This window comes from Drosophila miranda (genome assembly GCF_003369915.1).
Source record: "Drosophila miranda strain MSH22 chromosome Y unlocalized genomic scaffold, D.miranda_PacBio2.1 Contig_Y2_pilon, whole genome shotgun sequence".
NCBI lineage: Eukaryota > Metazoa > Arthropoda > Insecta > Diptera > Drosophilidae > Drosophila > Drosophila miranda.
In genome coordinates, this window is record NW_022881614.1 from 21,409,778 (window position 1) to 21,432,790 (window position 23,013).

Consider the following 23,013-nt stretch of genomic DNA (forward strand, 5'->3'; position numbering starts at 1 on the left):
GGAAGCTCGATAGCTTGCGTCCTGGGATTGTACATATGTACAGACTTGCTCGAAGGTAGAATGGAATCTCCGATTCCAGAGATGTGAACATAAGACGAGCGATGATCCAACTGCAACTGATCAGCAAGTCTAGATGTTACAAAGTTTGCCTGTGATGCAGAATCCAAAATGGCACGACATGGGATAAGTGCTCCATAACGATCTGTTACATGGACGAGGGCAGTAGGTAGCAACACGTTTTGGATAGGCTGAGATTTCTGGATCGAGGGGAAGGGCTAGAACACCCGCTTGCTAGAACTGTGCTTCTTGCTGGATCGATTCCTCGGCTGGTGAAGAGGAAGATGAAGCACCAGTTCCCGATGGAATGTGGAGTAGCGTGTGATGTTTGGCCTGGCAATGCCTGCAAAGTCCTGACCTGCACCTCTGCAATTCATGGCCTTTGTTGAGGCAGTTCAAACACAAGCGGCTCTTCTTTGCTTCTTTGTATCGTTCAAACGCAGAGAGATTCAGGAATGCCTGACATCTAGATATGTAATGCTCGGAGGAATTGCAATGGTTACATATGGGGTTAGGATGGTCGTTACTGGAGGTGATAAGGGTGACAGGTTTGTCTTCTCCCACCTGTTGACTAGGACTTGTTGCCATGGCTGATCCCAAATTCTCCAGCATCCGACATCTCGCTTCCAAAAATGAGGCCATGCTTGACCACCGAGGCAATCCTGACGTCGGCAAGTTCTCTTCATATTTCTCCATTGTTTTGTGGTCCAGTTTCGTGCCTATGATGAAGATCAGCAACCCATCCGAAATCTCCTGCGGGGGCGCCAAGGTCTGAAGTGCACGCAAGTGCGAATTGATTTTGTCGCTGAGCGCGCGCAAGCCGATAGCTGAGCCCTTCTCCACCCCTTGCAGCCCGAAAATAGCCTTGACGAATCGTATCCAGCGCAGCACCATCTAGACATCCATGAAGATATTGGAATTTTTCGATGATTGGTATACGATGGTCTTTGTGCACCATTGTCGAGAACATCGAGTGGAATTCTGGCCAATCCATGTAGTTCCCCCGAATCGCGGAAGCTGCAACTCGGGCATTCGAGAACGGCCTATACTATTATAGGCGAACAACGACGAATTCCCCTCGAGAGTATGCCGAGCCGTTGAATTGGCAACATTTACCGTGCGAGCAGCCATCAACTCCCGCGACAGCCTGGACCTAACCTTGACATAAACATTCGAAAAGTCCAGCCGGGCATCATGGGCTAACTGCAGGAAATCCAGCCTTTCAAGGCTCGTTTGAGCGGCATCGAAATCCGCATTCATTCGCTCGATCTGCTCTAAGCGAGCTTGAAGTTCTGCCTCATCTAACTCGGCAAGCTCTTCCTTGGTGAGAAAGCGATCCATGGCCTTTAGTTGGCGCGCGATGGACTCGGCCTTGTGCTTGTAGAAATCTACATCACTTGGCACTGCTGCGCTCGCGACATTGGTAGGCTCAGGTGCTGCCATGTTGAGGTTTAAAAGAGTCACTCAGCACGACCGAAAAAGACACCCTGTATACGTATAAACGTGGGAACCGAAAGCAAAGGGATTACAGCTAATGCCTTTAGCTGTGCGAGCTGTCCGATTCCGCTTTGTACTCCGCTTGTGTGTATTAGTGAGTTCGCTGCACTGCCTACCGCACTGCACTGACCGAATTGTCGCGACAGAGAAATTAATAGCCAGCAATGCGTGTATGTAGGTGTATGTAAGTGTGTTTTAGCACCGAATTGTGCTTAACCGCCGAAAATTTGCTAGGGCTAACGAATGTCGATCGCGAATGATTATTAATTGACACTGCAACTCAGAGCAGCAGAGCAAAAGAAACGAGGGGAACGTTGTGAGTTGCTACGGACACCGCAACTCTACAGTTATACCCGATACTAAGTCAGTATGGCTCTCCTCCGGCAGATGCCGCTAATATTAAACGACACGACAAAGAGTGCGTGCGAGAGAGACAGAAAATCAGTCTGAGCGTGACGTCACGCGCTGCGTAGCCACTGAAAATTGATTTGTTTCCTTTGGCTATAAAAATTATCTGATCTGATCCAGATTCAGCAATCAGATAGATATGGTCGTTATCTATGATTCTGCGTTTTTAGTTTTCTCGAATCTGCAATATTGTGCATGCAACAGATTTTCGTCCTTTGTGTAGGCGGCAGGGGGTGGGGCGAAATTTTGAGAAATACGTTTTATAGTGAGATCTATCAAAAGCCGGCTGCAAGGTAAAGTAGACATCTCCCAGGAGGAGAAGGTCAAGCTAGCCTGGGCCGAGCAGCGAGTAGAGGAGGGCCGTCTACATTATGCCCAGATGCCACAGATGAGGGCGTCGAATGGCGAATATGCCAATAAGGTGGAGGAGATGATGGCCACCAAGAGGCAACGCTCGACTGAGAGTGCCATTAAAGACACTCCGGCGAGCAAGCGGCAACGCGGGCCCAAGAGTGCAGCCCCTCCACCGAAAGTGGCCAAGAAGCCATCGAAATCGAACGCGAAGGTCAGCGATGTGACCAAACGACATTTGATCGTGGCACTCATCGACCGGAGCGAGGAAAACGGCAAGATGTCAGCGGCACAGTGGAAGCTTGTGCACGCGCGTCTCGTCGACGCACTGTTTGCACACATGGAAGAAGACCCCGCGGCCCCTATGCCCACGTTCGATGGTGCTGGGTGGCTAAATGGGGTTAAGATCCTAAAGTGCAACGACGATCCAACCCTAAGGTGGCTGACGCGTACGGTCTGCCAACTGGAGGCGATGTGGGAGGGGGCCAAGCTGGAGGTTGTGGACCGGGAGCTTATCCCGTCCAAGCCTAAGGCGAAGGTACTCTTCCCCATCACAATCCAGGGAGACCGAGCGCTGAAGCTCCTTCAGCGGCAAAACGCGGACGTGCCAACGACCGATTGGAGGATCCTACACATTGGTAGCCCACTACCCAACGAGGGGGGCCAATGTGTGATCCTCCAAATAAACAAGGAGGCAGAGGATCTGCTGTATCCCAAGTTCGGGAAGATGGCGTGGGGCATGGGTAGCGTCTACCTGCGACTCAAAAAGCGCCACCCTGAGGACAAGGACGCGCATACCCTGTAGGTAGGCGAGGTGGAAAAGGACTTAGGTCTCGAGTCCATCGTGGAGGCCGCCCAGGGTCTTGCGCTTGAGGACGAAGACGAGAAAGACGGTGACCTGACGTTAGTAGTCAACCCGTCGGATGCAAGTTAGCCAGCCACCCATGCTGAGTGTGCTGCAGCTAAACTTGCATAAAAGCAAGGTAGCGTCGGCGGAGCTCCTCATCGCCATGGAGCAAGGGCTCGCCGACATAGCTCTAGTCCCGGAGCCCTGGATTGCGACAGGCAATTCAGTGGCCGGACTAAATCCCAACCTGTTCTACGCAACATCGGTTTTTTTTTTTGTTTTTTTTAATTTTATTTTATTAGAAATCAGCTTTACTTATACTATGATCTAATATTAGTGATATTTACATTGGCTTACTACATATTATAAGAGTTTAATGATTAGGTTTATATATACATTTTAATGATGTGTTATTCAGCAAATTTTTTTATTTTTTATGTTCAATGGGTGGAGACGTTTGAGTCTGCGTGGGATTTGGGGGTGCAGTAATCCTCTAGCTGTTTCATTTGGATGGTTAATGAGCCTATCGTTGTATCGACTGCTATGATGGTTTATTTGATCTCCAATTTTTGGGATGAGGAGATCTCTTTCCAGCATTGTGGTCCGAACAAACCACGGGGCACCTGTCATCGCCCTTAGAGCCTTCGCTTGCATGACTCTGATTTTATTCAGATGCGTCTTCGCTGCACATCCCCAGACTTGAATGGCATATGTCCATATAGGGATTATAGTTGCCTTGTACAATATGACTTTATTGCGTAGGGGAAGCTTACTTTTTGAGTTCATGAGCCAGTGCAACTTTTTGAGTTTGTTTTGACATTTGATGACTGTAGCTCTGATATGCGGTCCCCAAGTTAGGCTTTTATCGAAGTGGACACCGAGGTAGCAGTGACTGCTCTTGCGCGGAATTATATTTCCGTTGAAGGTTAGGTCTGGTGGGTGCTTGCTTCTTAAAGTAAAATTTACGTTAACTGACTTTGTTTCGTTAATTGTGATGTTCCATTTTTTTGCCCATTTTTCCACGGATTCGAGGTAGATTTGAAGTTGTTCAGCAACGGCTCTGTACGCAACATCGGAAAGCAGGAACAGAACCTTCGTACTCGTACGAAAGGGAATCCATTCTTACCTTATGTCTCATTACAGCACGGATGACCTGACGGTTGTGATGCTGGAAAGCGAGGAAAAGCGCCTTCTGGTGGCTTCCTGCTACATGGCTCACGACAGACCCGCACCACCCGACGAACTCAGGAGCCTGGTGACAGAAGCCGGCACCAAAAACTATCAACTCGTCATCGGGACGGATGCCAATGCCCACCACAATGTGTGGGGAAGCACCGACATCAATGATAGAGGTGAGTCACTCTTAGACTTTATACTTTATACTAATCTATATATAGCAAACGTCGGGGAGGAGCACACCTTCGTAGGTCCGACTTCATCCAACGTGCTAGACCTAACACTAGCAACGCTATCTAGCTGGAGGGTCCTTGAAAGACCCTCCTTCTCAGATCACAAGTACATTCAGTTTAAGTGCGACTTCAAACATTCTTCGAAGGTAATAGTCTATAGAAACCCCCGGAATACAAACTGGGAAAAGTTTAAAAAGACAGTTACTTCGAAGCTCGCGAGTCTGGGCACAGTGAAATCCGCGGAGGACATAGAGAAGTCTCTAGAGACCCTATCCAACGCGTTGCTGGACGCCTACCACACATCGTGCAAGCCCTCGAGGACGAAGAAGAGGTCCAAGCCACTCTGGTGGAGCCGGGATCTCTCTCTTCAAAGGGACAACCTCAAGGAATTCTTTAAGATCGCCAAACAAGCGAACGAAGGGATCGTCTATGAGGAATACAGACTCCTACTCAGGAGCTACAAGAAGGAAATACGTAAAGCACAACGGAACTCGTGGAGGACCTTCTGCTCCAACATCGAGAAAGTACCAGAAACCGCACGGCTACGGAAGCTGCTCTCTAAGCAGCCTACCATACAAAGCCAATTAAAGCTAGATGACGGACAGTGGACAGAGGGCAGTGACGAAGCCCTAACAGCACTAATGGAGGAACATTTCCCTGGTTGCACCGAGGTCGCTGATGCCAAAGAGCACCAGGACCTAGCAACCGAGGAACAACACCCCCAACAGATTTGTTAACCACCAAGCGAATCCACTGGGCAATAGACTCCTTTGCGGGCACAAAAGCACCAGGACTTGACGGGATATTCCCAGCCATGATGCAGGTGACCAAAGAGGCGATTACCCCATGGCTCTCCGCAATATTCACAGCTTGTATAAGTACTGGCTATATCCCTATCCAATGGAGAACCTCGAGAGTTGTCTTCCTCCCAAAGGCAGGAAAGTGCAGCCATGCGAGTCCCAAGGACTATAGACCGATAAGCCTTACCTCCTTTATATTAAAAACGCTAGAAAAGCTGCTGGACTTACACATCAGGAATGAGGTAGGGGGACTGATGTCAACCAACCAGCATGCCTATACTAAAGGGAAATCGGTGGAGCCCGCACTACATTCGGTAGTAGCTACCATTGAGAAAGCCCTTCACAATAAAAAGTATGCACTGGGAGTATTCGTGGACATCTCCGGAGCATTCAACAACGTGGCTACGGAAGCAATAACAAATTGCCTGGTAGCAACTAATACACACCCAGCAATCAACCTGTGGATAAGGAACCTCCTAGGTTGCAGACGGGTGCAATCAGAGTGGGGCACCGCTTCCATGGTGAAAGAGGCACACAGAGGCACACCCCAGGGTGGAGTCCTGTCGCCCCTCCTGTGGAATCTGGTGGTCGACGACCTCATCAAGAGATACGAAAGGAAGGCCCCAATAATAACAGCTTATGCGGAGGACATAAGCATACTTATTACGGGTGTTTGCCCATCGACCCTCAGCTCACTTATGCAACGAACACTCAGGGAGATACGCGAGTGGGCGGAAGAAGTAGGACTCAGTATCAACGCGGATAAGACGGACCTCATCCTCTTTACCAAGAGGTACAAGGTACCGACATGGACCCCCCCGAAGATCAATCAAACTAGGCTAACCCCAAAAACACAAGTCAAATACCTGGGCACAGTACTGGATAGTAAACTGGCATGGAAACCCAATGTATTGGAAAGGGTGAAGAAGGCCACCATTGCGCTTTATGCATCCAAGAAGATGCTCAGCAGCACATGGGGCCTATCTCCGGCTCTGATGCATTGGATTTACATCTCGGTGGTGCGACCAACTCTGCTGTATGGAGCCTTAGTGTGGTGGCAAGCTACTGGAAAGAAAACGTATCATAAGCTTATGGAAAGGACTCAGCGACAGGCTTTGCTCTGTATTACAGGGGCGCTGAGGTCAACCCCAACAAAAGCACTCGAAACCCTACTTGGAATCGAACCGCTAGACATCCACGCCCGTCTGACTGCAGGAAAGGCAGCACAACGCCTCATCGCTTCAGGAAATATGTCGCCACAAGAATACGGGCATAGTTCAATTGGAAGGGAAATGAACAGATCAACTGATTACATGACCCCCCAAACATGCCTCGACGTAAAAACAACTGCATCCTTGGGACCTGAAGACTGGAAAATCGGAAGAGACCAAACGGAGCACCTCAATATATATACGGACGGCTCCAAAATGGACGGTGGAGTAGGAGCGGGCCTATACTGTACAGACCCTGAGATAAGGCTGTCATATAAGCTACCGGACCATTGTAGCATATTCCAGGCAGAGGTTTTTGCCATCAGGAAAGCAGCAGAAGTCGCTCTTCTCACTGAAAGAGCACACGATGCGGTCAACCTATTCGTCGACAGCCAAGCGGCGATAAGATCCATGCAGTCGTCCGCAGTCAGTTCCAGAAATGTCTTGGCGAGCAGGGAGGCACTAGATACCCTAAGCACGACAAAGTCAGTGCGGATCTACTGGATTCCCAGCCACCAGGGCATCGAAGGGAACGAGACGGCGGACGTACTAGCTAAGAAAGGCGTCGGGCTGGCGAATACGAGAACCGAGAACGTGCCTGTCTCCTTCAGAACGCTGCAAAGCGATCTAGAAAAGCAGGCCGGATCACAAACCGAATGTAGGTGGAGGAGTACCACCGCCTGCAGAACCTCGAAAATCATGTGCAAGGAACGCAATGACAAACTCAGCCACTACCTGCTGCACCTACCACGGAAGGACTGCAGATTATTAGTGGGAATATTAACGGGACACTGCCTGGCTGCGGCGCATGCGACAAAGCTAGGAATCACAAACAGAGACAGTTGTAGGAAATGTGACGAACCTGGGGCAACCGAAACCCTAGAACATCTCATCTGCAACTGTCCTGCTCTCTTAAGGGCAAGGAGGAGATACCTGGGCGCCCCAGTGCTGGCATCACTGGAAGATGCCTCCAAGAGGACGCCACAGCAACTACTGGCCTATGCGAAAAATACCTCGATCCTCGAGGACTTCAAAACCCACTAAACACTGCCGCGACGGTTCATACCCCCCCCATACTGGCCTATGTGGGGCCCCCTCTGAGGGCCGTCCGGGTCAACCTAACCTAACCTAACAGGAGTGCGGATACCAAATTTGGTTACTCTAGCGTTAATAGTCTTTGAGATTTGTGAATATCCCCAGAGTTTCGGAAGGGGGTGTGGCGAAATTTTGAAACAAACTCATCTCGGTACGATATATTAGGAGTCTGGATACCAAATTTGGTTGCTCTAGCTTTTCTAGCCTCTGAGATCTAGGCGCTAATGTTTTACTCTAAGCAAAGCCGCCTATGCTACGTGTGTGTTAGAGAGAGACAGGGCGAGAAAAAATGAAATTGTTTTCTTGATGCTGGCTATATTAATAATACGATCTTATTCAAATTCTGCAGTCTAAAAGATATGGTCATTCTCTACGATTCTGCGTAGAGATCGTATGGTTTTCTCGTATCTTTAAAATTGTGGATGCCACAGATTTTCGTCTTTTGTGGGGGCGGAAGTGGGCGGGGCGAAGTTTTGAAATATTTTTGTAGCAGTGACATATCACAGAAGTCTGGATCCAAAACATCGTTGCTCTAGCTCTTATAGTCTTTGAGCACTAGGCGCTGAAGGGGACGGGCAGACGGACAGACGGACGGACGGACAGACGGACAGACGGACGGACGGACAGACGGACAGACAGACATGGCTCAATCGACTCGGCTATTGATGCTGATCAAGAATATATATACTTTATGGGGTCGGAAACGATTCCTTCTGGACGTTACACACATCCATTTTCACCACAAATCTAATATACCCCAATACTCATTTTGAGTATCGGGTATAATTACGTTATATTTTTAAACTTTCAGCTTTTTCAATGTTTTGCGGTCTACACAATTACTGCTAAGAACTTTTAACTAACTCTTAAGTCATTCCTTCTTTGAATGTAGATAAGTTAAGCGAAATCTACTTTCCCCTCCCAATTCGCGGGTAAACGAACGCAAGTCCGGCCCACAGTTTACAGCATTTTCATTGTTATCCATCTCTCTAGCCTTACCTTACCCTCTATATGTATCCATTATTATATATCACTCTATTCACTTCACCCCCGCCACACATACTGTTAAGTAAAACGAAATGTTTTTCATTGATTGAGGCACATCAAACTACATAAACGCATGTGTTTTAGAACGGAATTTTCTTTTAATAAGCAAATACGAGTATGCAACAATTACAATTAACGAAGGGCCCACATTTATTTAGCCATAATCCATTCGAAATGTACATACATTTCTCAGATGTGTTTTGTACAATCCCCCGCCCCCATTGAAATTGAAATAAACAAACTAAAGAATTTTAATCTGCATTTTTGTTATTTCGATTGTTAGTGGTTTAATTACTAACCATACAGAATATACTCGTAGGTGTGCCAGTTCATACACAGGACGTGAGCCCACGCTGTTTTCTCCGCCTTTCCCGTCCGCTTGCCGTCGGTACCTCCTCCGCCGGTGATTCCGCCGTAGCTCCTCGCGCTCTCGGGAGGTCCAAGGGATGTGCTCTTGGTTGGACTGTGGCAGCCACTGGTTGTCCTACTGCGGGTCATAGCCATTTTCGATTCACGCCCACGGGAAATAATGTCAGCAACCCTCCCATTCATACGCCGCCGAATCAAACGCTGGGATTCAGCTTCGAGCCGCGTAAGTTAATCAGTATACATATGTAATTGTCGATAATTTTAAAATATATCTTCCTTCACAGAGAACTTACGAGTATATACCCTACGCTTTGCCAAATCGAGCCGTACTCGATTTCCCCCTACCAGATGGAGTCCTATCCAAGCATTATTCGAGACAGACCGAGGCCCATCCCAACAGGACACAAGCGCACCCCTTGCAAGATCCGAACCCAACAAGCCATCGTCATCCTTCGATCTGGCCATCGATAACAAGGACTTTGACTATGGAAACCAAGGGAGGAGGTAGATAGATATAGTTGTTGTTAGGTTTAAGGATATATGTATATATATATTTAGATAGTATATGCAAATGTTTTCCACTTATTTATTTATTTATACTAAGCTAAGTTTCGATGAATAAAACTATTGAAAAATCATCCTTGTATGGGGGAGAAAACTAAATATTTTTGATGGGGGAAAGTGTCCTTGATCCTTGATAAGGACTCCATTAAATCAGGGACATTTTTCCGATCACAGGAAGCAGTCGCACGCCTATATCGGCCCACAAATAGACTAGAAAACTAAATGTGTAATGTTGGGGTTGCTGGAGTCCTTACCGAAGGATCAATGAGATTTGTTTAATCCCGGCGGGCAATGGCACGCAAATATCTATAGCAAATATCCTTGACCCTTGGTCCTTGATACGGAATGATCGGACTAGAAATTGTGGAGAGAGAATTTCAAAGAAAAGAAATTTTTAAAAACCCAACGACCTTCTGCTGATTTCTGTTCGCCTGGTATCCCAGATTTGAAATTCTCGTTTTCCACCATTTTGAGCAGCCAAAGAAAATATGAAAAAACTGAAAAAGAAATTTTAAAAAAACTAGCGCCTTTCTGCTGATTTCTGTTTTCCTGGTATCCCAGGTTTGAGATTCCCGTTTTTGGCTATTTGAGCGGTCACAAGTTGAAAGTTGTACAACAAAAAAAATTTTTTTACAGCAACTTTTGTTGTGTGTTTTGTGTGGCCCGATCTAGGCGTGCGTACTCGGAATAGCTTCCTTGAACTAATTCAGTCCTTATCAAGGACCAAGGATCAAGGATATTTGCTACAGACATATATATCTTGTTTTCGCCGTTATTTGTGGCCCGATCTAAACGGGCGACGGCTTCCCGGAGCCGGAATTGCTTCCTTAATCTAATGCATTCCGTATCAAGGACCAAGGGACCAAGGATATTTGCTCCATACATATATATCTTGTTTTCTCGCTTATTTGTGAGCCGATCTAGGCGTGCCACGGCCCTCCGGGATCAGAAAAATCTTCTTGATCCTTCGGTAAGGACTCCAGCAACCCCAACATTACACATTTTCTAGGCTATTTGTGGGCCGATATAGGCGTGCGACGGCTTCCTTTGATCGGAAAAAAGTCCCTGATTCAATGGAGTCCTTATCAAGGATCAAGGACATTTTTTTTTTTTTTATTTATTTATTAAATTAACAAATTATCTGTTAATAATGGTACTTCGTTACTAAAGGCGGAAAAGGATAAGTTAAAAGTTAGCTAAATTTAAATGATTATAAATATTGCATGCAATTAGTTTAAGAGACAGTTCAGGGGATAGGGTTTGACAGAGGGAGTTATAATTATGGCATAAAACCCTAAAAGGTTCATGATCAGCATAATTAGACCTACATATGGGTAGACGGATAGGCCTAAAAGTACGGGTAGGTCTGGATGGAACGGCCAAGTCAATCTGACCCAAGAGAGTTTGGGAGTCAACAGTCCCAAGAAGGAGCTTGTGCACGAAAATTACGCCATTGCATATTCTGCGATGGTGCAACGACGGCAGGTCAATAAGATTTAGCCTAGACCGGTAGGGTGGCAAGATTCTACCCGAGTCCCAGTTAAAGTTCCGAAGGGCAAAAATTAAAAATTGCTTTTGCACGGATTCAATAACAGCCTGCTGCTCTTTATACTGCGTGCTCCACACACAAGAACAATACTCCAATATAGGACGTACTAACGAGATGTACAGTTGTTTCGTAACGTACGGGTCGTCAAACTCCTTGGACCAACGCTTGATGAACGCTAAAACACCCTTAGCTTTATTTACAGTTGCAGCTATATGGGTGTTGAAACACATCTTATGATCAAAAAGGACTCCGAGGTCATTTGAACTCGAAATTCGCTCAAGGACATGATTTCCTAGAACATATGAGACAAAATGAGGAGCGCGACGGTAAAATGTCATAAGTTTGCATTTGGAAAGGTTCAGAAAAAGAAGATTAGTTGAACACCAGAGTAAGAAAGACAGATTTTGACATCATCAGCATACATTAGTGTAGTAGAGTTTGTTATAACTTGAGGAAGGTCGTTCACCAATAAAATAAACAGAATCGGGCCCAGATGACTTCCCTGTGGCACACCTGAAGTAACATTAACAGTATTTGACAACACGTTAGAAAACAAAACACGTTGAGTACGGTTAGAGAGATAGGACAAAATCCAATCTAGAAGATTCGTTGGGAACCCTAATAAAGAGAGCTTTTGAATAAGCAGAGCATGGTTCACAGAATCGAATGCCTTGCTGAAGTCCGTTAAAACTACATCCGTCTGCAAACCAATTTGAAAACCACGGTGGATTAGGTTAGAAAACTCAAGAAGGTTAGTCGATGTTGAACGATGTCTGAAAAAACCGTGTTGCGACGGAGATATCAAGCTGCAACAAAGATGTTGCAGTTGCCGGGAGACCAGGAACTCAAGAAGCTTCGGGATGGCGGAAAGCTTTGCGATACCACGATAGTTTTCAATGTTTGATCTTGAACCTTTTTTGTGAAGCGGAATGATGTAGGACTCATTCCAAATTACTGGGAGACAAGACTGTTCCAAGGAGAGGTTGAAGAGAAAGGTCAAGGGTTTGCAAAGGGACTGGGCACAGTGTTTTAAGATGCAACTTGGTACTTTATCTGGACCCGCAGAAAACGATATGTCCATAGATGACAAACCTTCCAGAACAACGCTTTCCTCGAAAAAGGGCAGAAAAATGCTTTTAGCTTGAGGTAGCTGGTACGGATACGGAGTGGATGCGTTGTCAATATGAGACGAGTACGTTGTTTGGAAAAAGTTAGCGAATAAATTTGCAATACCAACAGCAGAAGCTTCTGTTTTGTTCTGGTAATGAAGGGACGGAGGAAAAACGTTTGACTTGCGCTTAGAATTAACGAACGAATAGAATTTTTTAGGATCACTACGAAAGTTACTACTACATTGTGAAAGGTAATGATTATAACACTGACTATTGACGGCAAGGAACAGAGAGCGAGCGGAGGAGTATAGAGCTAAGGCCAACGTGGAGCCCGACTTCTGGTACTTTTTATAGAGCCGGGATTTATTATTTTTTAAGTATGACAAATACTTGGAGAACCAGGGAGGCTTGGACGATACAGGTACAGTGATATCTGGAACAAACGTATTAAGGGCGGAGTAAATAGAACTATAAAACGAGTTAACAGTTGCATCTATGTTCGGTAATGAATAAAGAAACGACCAATCAACACGCGAGAGATGTAGATCTAAATCAATAAAGTTTGTTTTGCGAAAACACTTTATGTGACAAGGAGCCATGGAACTGTCAGCACCTCCAGATTGTGTACACTCCAGTGATATCAACAAAGTTGGATGGTAAGGATCTTCAGGGAGAGATATTGGGCTTGCTCTAGATACAGTAGCAAGAGAACCATCGTTAACAAAAACGAGGTCAAGAAGTCTGTCCCTAATGTTTTTAACGGCATTAATTTGGACAAGGGAAATATCCGTTAGCCCATTGATAAAGTCATTATGGCAATTGGGAAACAACAGGTTAGCGTCATTACAAGGCAGCCAAGAAAGAAATGGGAGGTTAAAGTCCCCCATGACAATAATTCGATCATTGCACCCTAATGTAGAAACAACATTATTAATTGCTGAAAGGTGGTGTAAGTAAAGCTCAGCATCAGACCTGGGAGGAATGTAAGAGCAGGTTAAATAGAAAAATGCGGAGCCAACACGAACTTTGACTGCAACAAATTCAATTCCATGAATGTTATTGAATGGGAATAACTCAGATGAGAAAACAGATTTAACTGCAATCAGAACCCCACCTGCAAAAGATGGGCGGTCCATTCTATAAATAGTGTAACTATCAATGAAAATTTCGTGATCATTGACAGAGGAGTTAAGCCAGGTTTCGGTAAACGCGATGGCATCGAAATCAAAGGACGCGCTATTAGTATGAATTTGACGCAACTTTCCCAGCAAACTGCGAACGTTCTGATAGTGCATGGAAAAATAGTACATCAGTTTTTTGGAGCATGTTCGGTAATTCTTGGATTCGAGTTCGAATCTTTGAGAAGGAACTCATGCACAATTGTATGCTCAGGCCATATTGACGGTTCTAGAGAACAGGATAGTAAAGAATCAGGGAGAAGATTTTTAAAGGATGATATGTTGCGCTTATGTTTAAATGTAAATTTAGTCACAACTATATCAACAGGCGAAGTGTTAATTTTAGCGGCAAGATGTTGTTTAACATCCTCCGTTGTAGCCTCAGGAATAAGACGAGAAACAAATATTGCTTTCCGAGGGACCACTGCTTTAAGTTGAAGTCCCGAGCGAGATCGAGATGGTGGAGCCACTCCTAAAAGAGATCTCGGTACAAGGGCAGAGGAATTGGCAGCAATGGCTGTAGCAGGAATTGGAGTAGGAATTGCAGCAGGAATTGGAGCAGGAATTGGAGCAGGAATTGGAGCAGGAATTGGAGCAGGAATTGGCAAGACGTCGTCAGCAACCAGCACACCCGCACTAGGAGCACTCACCGCGTCAGAAGTGACGGCCACAGAAACTGCAGGGATGGGATTGATGCTGTTGGGGAGTTGGGTGCTCGAAGGAAGCACATTGCTCGGTGTAAAGAACTCCGGAGCCACCGTTTGCCCAATAAAAAATATTTATTTTTCTCCGCTGTTTGTGAACCAATGTGGGCGTGCCACGTTGTTTTGTAATCTGGATAGTTTCCCCGGTAGAGGATACAGCAAGGATGGTTTTCCAATAATTTTATTTATCATAACTTAGCTTAACATAAATAAATAAACAAGTGGAAAATATCTTATCTATTATATAAATGAATAGACGCGTATGTATATCCTTAAACCTAACAACGATATCTATCTAGATTGGTTTCCCGTGGTTTCGAAGGATCGAAGGATGACGATGGCTTGTTTGGTTCGGATCTTGCAAGGGGTGCGCTTCTGTCCTGCTGGGATAGGACTCGGTCTGTCTCGACTACGCCTCGGTAATGCTTGGTAATGCTGGATGGAGTCCTACATCTGGTAGGTGGAAATCGAAAACGACTCGGTTTGTGGCAAAGCGTAGGGTACATACTCGTAAGTTCTCTGTGAAGGAAGAGATCATTTAAAATAATCATTATGATTCGGCGGCTTATGAATTGGGGGGGTTATTTCCGTGAACAAAAAATTCGGCTGCGGCGCTGGTAGCCGAAGACCCTGTGATCTAATCTAGACAGTTCGTTTGCAACATGTTCGGTGTATGAACCGGCACATCTACGAATATATACTGTATGGGGTTACTGGTTTAATTGAGATGAGATCGATTGTTGCGCGGAAATACATCGCGTTGCAATTGGTGAATTCCGCGTCCGCGGTCAAACTGATTGGTATTTTTAGTATTTTCCAGTAGTTTGAAGACGCTTTATGGACTCACCCTCTTCTCCAATGCACCAATGTAGAAATCGTGTAGAAATGCCATTTACAGCCATGTCGCAGGACACATCGAATACTAAGGGCTCGCGCACACTATAGCTGAAAGCGGAGCTGAAATCGGAGCTGATGGCTGACTTATAAGCTCTGAAAAAACAAACACACTGCACCGGTGCAAGTGCGCACATTGCAGACTGAGCTGAGCTGAAGGCTGAAAAAGCTCGCTGAAATCAGCTCAGCTTAGTTTGATCGATCAAGCATGTTTGTTTTTTCAACAAGCTGATTGCTGATTTTGTTCAAGTGTATTGGTTCATAAGTGATCGAAAATGGGCTGCAAAACATTGTTAAGCGAAATTACGGTTAACCCAGCGCTGGGGAATAAGCGGAATTATTGAAAATATTTGAATAATAGTTTTATTTCTATAATTTCTGGAAGGCGATAAATTAAGCAAAAAAGTTTTATTATTTACCATTTTCATATGTCAATAATAAATATTGTTCAGGCCAGCAGCAGACGATTGCCGCGCACTGTGCCAACTTCGTGCGCTCCGGTCTCAACTCGCTCTCGCGCGCTCGGAGGGGCACTCGGGAGACTTTACGACCCACGATCCACCCGGCGCTCAAGCCATCATGGAGCATAAGGCCTAGTTTTAGTTACGTTTCCCACCCCGCTACAAGCTGTCGTCGTGCACATACGCGCACCTACAGTCCACATACATATATACCGAAATACAAGGAACATATTTATTGGAACAACTCTGACTTCTTCTTTTGGATATTTTCCCACTCGTCGCTGGAAAGCCGCTCCGGTGAGCCGCCCTCCTACAAACATTGGTCCTTCGAGCCGGATCTTCGCCTTCCCCATAAGGAGAAGCTTACCCCAGCCAGCATCGGCGGATCGCTCTAAGTTCAAGATAAGTAAGCCCAACACCAGTGCAGTGATTTTGTGCGAGTTTTCCATCCCAGTCCGAGTACCCGTGGCATACATATGTACATACATACATATGTATCCATTTCTCGCTCTAGCTCCAAATTAAACCATACTTCGTTCTGCCAACGGTTGTGGCCACCTACTTCTCCAAAGGTTTAATTTGATCCGAGCAAGCTCCTGCGGTCAACCTCCGATCCAGTGTATATATTCCTACCTCTCCCAGCTACCAGCTGAGCTTTGGTTGCTGACATATGCACATGCATACAAGCACATGTACACATCGCAACGCAATCCAAGCGGCTGACAACAATCATAAATTCATATGCTTGCAATTGGTTTGTTGTTTTTTTTTCCATGCTCAACGCTCCATCGGTTTTCGGTTTTATAAATAGAGAAAATTAATCACTGCGTCTCCGTATTTAACTAATTATATTGCCAACAAAAATAAGACACGATCCATACGTACGGCACCACATATATATTTATCTTACATATACGCATTTGAAAATTATACATATTGCATATAAAACGGTCATCCACCGTTTTAACCGTTGTTTTACATCTCGCCAAAAAGTTGGGTCGTCAACCCAAGCCACGGTACATAGCACTTACATCCATACGCACACACATACAAGCAGCAGCAGCGGTGCATTCGTTTCGTTTTTCCTTTCGCTTTCGCTTCTCCACCGTTTGCTTGCGCTGTTGTTGGTGGGAGAATATTTTTCGGTGCCGCGCTTGACCGTAACGGAACGCCAAATGTAGCGCTACCCAGCACTTCGAGGGTATATTGTTTTCAACATTCGTTTGCAACCGACTCTATATAGGGGTACCTTGTGCATCCATATCATTGCTCATCCTTATTAGTCGCTCTTGGTTGGCCCTTTGTTTTTTATTTGATCGTAGTATTTTATATTTATATATTCCGGCCACGGTGCCCGACTTCTACTATATAAATACTCGCGATAAATCCCGCCAAGGCCACATAACCACGGTTCGTCGTTCACAACCTCATCTTCTCCATTTCCGCTCACCTGCGACTCTGATACGCGCTATCGCAAATCCATCAGCCAACCATGCCCACTGGTGAGAAGAAATCTCGCAAGAATATAGGCGGGGGAGTTCGCTGAGTTTGACCCATCCACCCAGCTCCAACGCCTCAATCACTACTCCCACAGCTTCCCGTCCGGCCCCAGCTGAGCGAGGTCCGACCACGTCCAGGGCTCACACACCACATGCCTTTGAGGCCTTGTTGCTCCCCTCGGTCGTCCCTCGCACGGTTCCGAGCACTATGGCCCAATCGGTCGCCAGTTCCGCACGGTCTAAGTTTGCCTTGGCTGCAAGCAGACTGACACGCTTCGACCAGAAGCTCAGCGCTCCAGATGCTAGCACACCAACCCGCTCGCTCTCCCAAGTCCATCGAGATCAACTCCGAAGCCTGTGGGCGAAGGTGGACGCGGAGTTCGAGGCCTGTGTGGAGGCGATAACGGAAGTAGATCCAGAGGGGGCAGCTGACGTCCAGGGGATGTACGATGACTGCTACGCGGTCTACGCGCAATGCCTTGCCGAACTGAACGATCAGCTCGAACCCCCGACTGTCCCTCACACGCCTCAACGGGCCATTCAAGTGCCGACTCCCGGCGGTTGCCGTCTTCCTCCATGTGACACTGATGTTTTCAGTGGGGACTACCAGCAGTGGCCCACGTTCCGAGACCTGTTCACCGCCATATGTATAGAGAACCCGAGGTTGGCTCCAGTAGAAAAACTGTTCCACCTCAACAAAAAAACAAGCGGTGAGGCCCACGACATAGTGGCACAGGCTCCACTCACGAACGAAGGGTTCGCGTCCGCATGGAGCGCCCTCCGTGAGCGTTTCCAAAACAAGAGGCTGATACTCAAAGCCCAGCTGAAGATCCTTTTCAGTCTGCCCCAAATCCGCACCGAGTCAGCTGCAGCGCTAAAAGAGCTTCAGAGGGCCGTCCACAAGTGCCTTACGACACTCAACCACTCCGAGGTCTCCACAGACAGCATTTTCGCTGACGGAGTGTTAGTGTACCTCATATCCGCGAAGTTGCCGAAAGCGACTTTGGAGCTTTGGGAGCAGTCCGTGACACACAAGTCCGAAATTCCCACCTGGCACGCTATGGACAAGTTACTGGCGGAGCGGTACCTGTCTCTCGAGGTGACCGAGGATGGCCATCCAGGCATGGAGACTCAGGCCCACTCCAGGGCGAGTCTACCCATGTCAGAGAGTTCAAAGGGCAATCCCAACCCATTCCGAAATTCCCACCTGGCACGCTATGGACAAGTTCCTGGCGGAGCGGTACCTGTCTCTCGAGGTGACCGAGGATGGCCATCCAGGCATGGAGACTCAGGCCCACTCCAGGGCGAGTCTACCCACGTCAGAGAGTTCAAAGGGCAATCCCAACCCATTCCGTTCCCAAGGGAGCCCTGTTGCAAGGCGGGTTCACTCGTTCGGAACAACTGTGGATCCGAAGCGGAGAACGTGTGATCTTTGCTCCAAAGAGAACCATCCGATCCGGGTATGCCCTCAATTCCTTCAGATGAGAACTGATGCTCGCTCCAGCTATATTAAGCAAAAAATTCTTTGCTTAAACTGTTTCGGAAGAGGTCACCAGATTCGTGAATTCCAAAGCGCCCACAACTGCAATACGTGTGGAGACCGGCATCATACGCTGCTGCACCGTGGCACTCCAGTTTCCAGCCAATCCGTGCCCAACTCCGTACCACTTTCGACTCCTGCCGAAGCTCAGCCTAGCGTTCAGAACTATTTCGCCTCCGGCAAGAGGGCGGTACTCCTGGGCACGGCTATTATTAATATTTGCCACTTGGGGACAAACTTTCGCGCCCGCGCTCTAATCGACCCGGGCTCCGAGGCGTCGTTCATTACGGAACGTCTCTTCCAGATCATTAAGTTGCCATTCCGACTCGCCCAGGCACAGGTCTCGGGCCTCAATCAGACCATATCCGCTCAGTCCAAGAAGCTCTGCCATTTTTCCATCCGCTCCCCGACTAAGCCGGGCTTACACTTGGACGCCCCAGCCTATGTCCTGCCGGAACTATCAGGCAGCCTTCCCTCCCATCCGATCCCGCAACACTCGTTGCGAGACTTGCCGAACCTGCCATGGGCAGACCCGACATTTTACGCAAGCTCACAAATAGATGTCCTGATTGGTGCCGACATCCTTCCATCCATCCTCTTGAGCGGCTCACAGACGAACATCTGTGGATCTCTCCTCGGACAGGAGACCATTTTCGGATGGGTTCTTACAGGCCCAGTGCCAAACACGGTACAAGGCAGGGTCGCATCCTTCTCCACGCAAATTTCCACCGAGCTAGAGACTCCGTTAGACAAACTCCTCACAAAGTTTTGGGAGGTGGAGGACATTCCTACTTAAATAGAAAGCGAGTCGGATTCGTACTGCGAAAGAAATTTCCTCCGAACTACGTCAAGAACGCCAAGCGGGAAATACGTCGTCACGTTACCGTTTCGCGACCCAGATCATCTCGGATCAGATCTGGGGTATTCAAGGGCAACCGCGCTGGCCCAGTTCCTAAGAAACGAAAATCGCTTGAAAAGAAACAGTCCCCTACAAGAGCAGTACGACACCGTGATCCAAGAATACCTAGAGCTTGGACACATGACAGAAGTTCTTCCGACTCATGGGTCCTCAACCTACTACCTGCCGCACCACGCTGTCTTCAAGCCTGATAGCACCACCACGAAAGTCCGCGTTGTATTTAACGCCAGTCCGACTTAACCCTTCAGATCCTGAAGTGGCGCTACTACCGGTACGTCTTCAATGCTGACATCACCAAGATGTATCGGCAGATTTGGGTAGATCCGAAGCACACCCCCTTCCAGCGAATTTTGTTTCGCAACAAGGAGGGCGAGATACGCGACTATGAGCTGCAAACTGTCACCTTTGGAGTCAATTGTGCTCCCTTTCTCGCCATCCGGGTGTTGCAACAGCTTGCAGACGATGTCCAGTCCCGATTCCCAAGAGCCAGTCACATCATTCGGTCCTGTATGTATGTCGACGACGTCCTAGTGGGAGCAGACTCTCCCACTGAGGCTCAACTAGCTATCCGCGAGTTACAGGCCGCCCTGAGTTCTGGCGGGTTTCCACTGAGAAAATGGACGTCCAACCACAAGGATATCCTGACTACCATTCCGAATGACCATCTCCTTCACACCGACTTCCTTGAACTCGAGGCAGAACGCACAGCCAAGACTCTCGGAATTCGCTGGAAGGCGACAACAGACGATTTCTTCTTCGTTCCGCCAGAACTGGCATCTACGGCATCCAATACCAAGCGAGCGGTGCTTTCCCAGATAGCAAGGTTGTTCGACCCTGCAGGCTGGTTGGCGGGTCAAAGATCTTCATGCAAGAGATCTGGTTGCAAGAAGTGGGATGGGACGAAGATCTTCCGACCGAGATGCGTCAGCGCTGGCAGAGTTTTCTGCGGAGCTACTCCGCTCTCGACCAGATCCGCATTCCAAGGTGGATTGGCTCCGAACCAGCTGTAAGGGTCGAGCATCACGGATTTTGCGATGCGTCCGAAAAGGCGTACGGTGCGGCGATCTACTTACGCATCGAGACTGACCACCTGGTCAAGGTGCAGTTGCTTACCGCGAAAACACGAGTCGCACCCGTTAAGACTGTATCGCTCCCCCGGTTAGAGCTGTGCGGCGTCGTGCTGCTGTCCGAAATGGTGACGGCTATCCTGCCAAATATGCCAAGCGCACCTACAACCTGTTACTTCTGGACAGATTCCGCTATAGTCCTGTCCTGGCTGAAAAAGCCTGCTTGCCACTGGACTACCTTCGTGGCCAACCGAGCGACCAGAATTTCGCAAGCCACCGGGGTCGAGAATTGGGGTCACGTTCCGTCCGCACAAAATCCCGCCGACCTTGCCAGCAGGGGCGTATCCTTACAGGAGCTCGTCGAGAACCAACTCTGGTGGCACGGACCAGCGTGGTTGGAAGGGCCCCGGCATCAATGGCCAGCCCAATGCGGGGACGATCCCGTGATAACCCTCGAGCAACGTGCTCTGAAGGTTCATTTTGCACCGAGCCCATCCGAAGACTTCCTCGATCGGTTCTCCAATCTGGAGAGAGCCCTGCGAGTCCGTGCTTATGTCCTTCGCTTCACAAAACGCTGCCGGAAGCTGGTCACCGGACAAGAGGACCACCTTGCAAGCGAAGACATTACCGAAGCTGAGCGCACTCTTATCCTAGAGACTCAGCGCAGGGAATACTCCCAAGAGCATCACTGCCAAAGCGAGAAGCGGCCAGTGCCAAGGTCAAGTTCTATCCTGAATTTAACCCCGTTCCTAGACCAACATGGGCTCATAAGAGCATGTGGCCGTATCGCAACTTCTACCTTTCTGAAGTACGACGAACGGCATCCCATTATTCTGCGGTACCGCTGCCGGCTATCCCGCCTTCTCGCGCAATTCACCCACCGGATAACTCTTCATGGCGGGAACCAACTAATGGTGCGACTTATCCGATCCAAGTTCTGGATTCCCAAGGTTCAGAAACTCATGAAGGGGGTGGTAAACTCCTGCAAGGTATGCGTCATCCACAGACAGAAGTTGCAAGCCCAAATGATGGGTGATCTTCCTACGGAACGAACGTCCTTTTCCAGACCGTTCACGCACACCGGAATTGACTACGAAATACGGAATTACACAGGCAGAGCGTGCCTGATAGCCAAGGGGTATGTGTGTGTGTTCGTGTGTTTTTCCACGAAGGCGATCCATTTGGAGCCCACGTCGGATCTCACGACCGAGAAATTTCTTGCAGCCTTCGCTCGTTTCGTCGCACGACGATGGTGTCCGCAGCGCATTCACTCCGACAATGGCAAAACTTTCGTTGGTGCCGCCAAGGTGCTTACCCGTGACTTCCTAGAAGCATTCAAGGGCTCGATAACTGATGCGTACAGCCATCACCGGGTTTCGTGGCGTTTTATCCCACCAGGAGCTCCACACATGGGAGGTCTGTGGGAAGCCGGGGTGAAGAGTTTCAAAACTCTCTTTTACAAAGCCACGTCCACTCGGAAGTACACTTTCGAAGAGCTTTCCACGCTTCTCGCAAAGATCGAAGCATGCCTTAATTCCAGGCCGCTCTCGCCGATGTCCGAAGATCCAACTGAGTTGCTGGCCCTTACTCCCGGGCACTTCCTTACCGGGGGACCCTTGATGTCCACGGCCGAACCCGAAATAAAGGGTGACCTTAAATCAATAATCAATCGATTGCAGCATTTAAAGGCGCTCACCCAACAGTTTTGCCAGCGGTGGAAAGAGGAATACCTCAAAGAGCTCCACAAGCGCACTAAGTGGCAGACGACGCCAAACCTCCAGGTTGGGGATATGGTTGTCGTCAAAGAAGACAACCTGCCCTCCAATGAATGGCGGCTCGGGAGAGTCCAGTCCGTGTATCCCGGCGCTGACGACAGAGTCCGTGTGGTAGATATCCTTACTGCCCGCGGGTCCTTAAAAGGCCTGTTGTAAAGGTCGTTCTCCTCCTAGTAGAACGCCCTAGTTCCGTCCAACAATAACGCGAATGTACCTTCCAAAGTCTCATTACTAATACTTCTTCGACCACTTTCCTTCCTCCTAGTTCATCGTATCCAGACATGGCCCCACGCTCACGCGCCAACCGCACCGGGGAGAGCCGGCATCCACGGGGTAGAGGCACCTACCGTTGCCGAGTCTGCTCAGGAATACACCCGCTACGGACCTGCCATGTGTTTCTGCGCCTGAGCCCTGAGAAGAGGCTCCGAGCCGTCCTGAAAAACAAATACTGCGCCAACTGCCTGGCGCACCAGCACTCCGGGAAGGACTGCCTCAGAGGCGGGCTGTGCGGGGTGTGTGGCAAGAACCACCACACGCTACTCCACATCTCCGCGCCTCGCTGTCCAGCCCGCTCAGCCTCGCGAATACAGTCGACAGCTAAATCGGCCCACGCCGGACGCCGCCCTCGTCGCCCAGCCCGTCCAGACCTGGCTGCACCGC

General features: G+C 48.2%; 1 pseudogene; it reads left to right on the forward strand.

Annotated features, from left to right (window-relative positions):
- The first annotated feature begins 17,698 nt into the window (after positions 1–17,698).
- LOC117193866 lies at positions 17,699–22,135 on the forward strand (annotated as a pseudogene).
- The last annotated feature ends 878 nt before the right edge of the window (positions 22,136–23,013 follow it).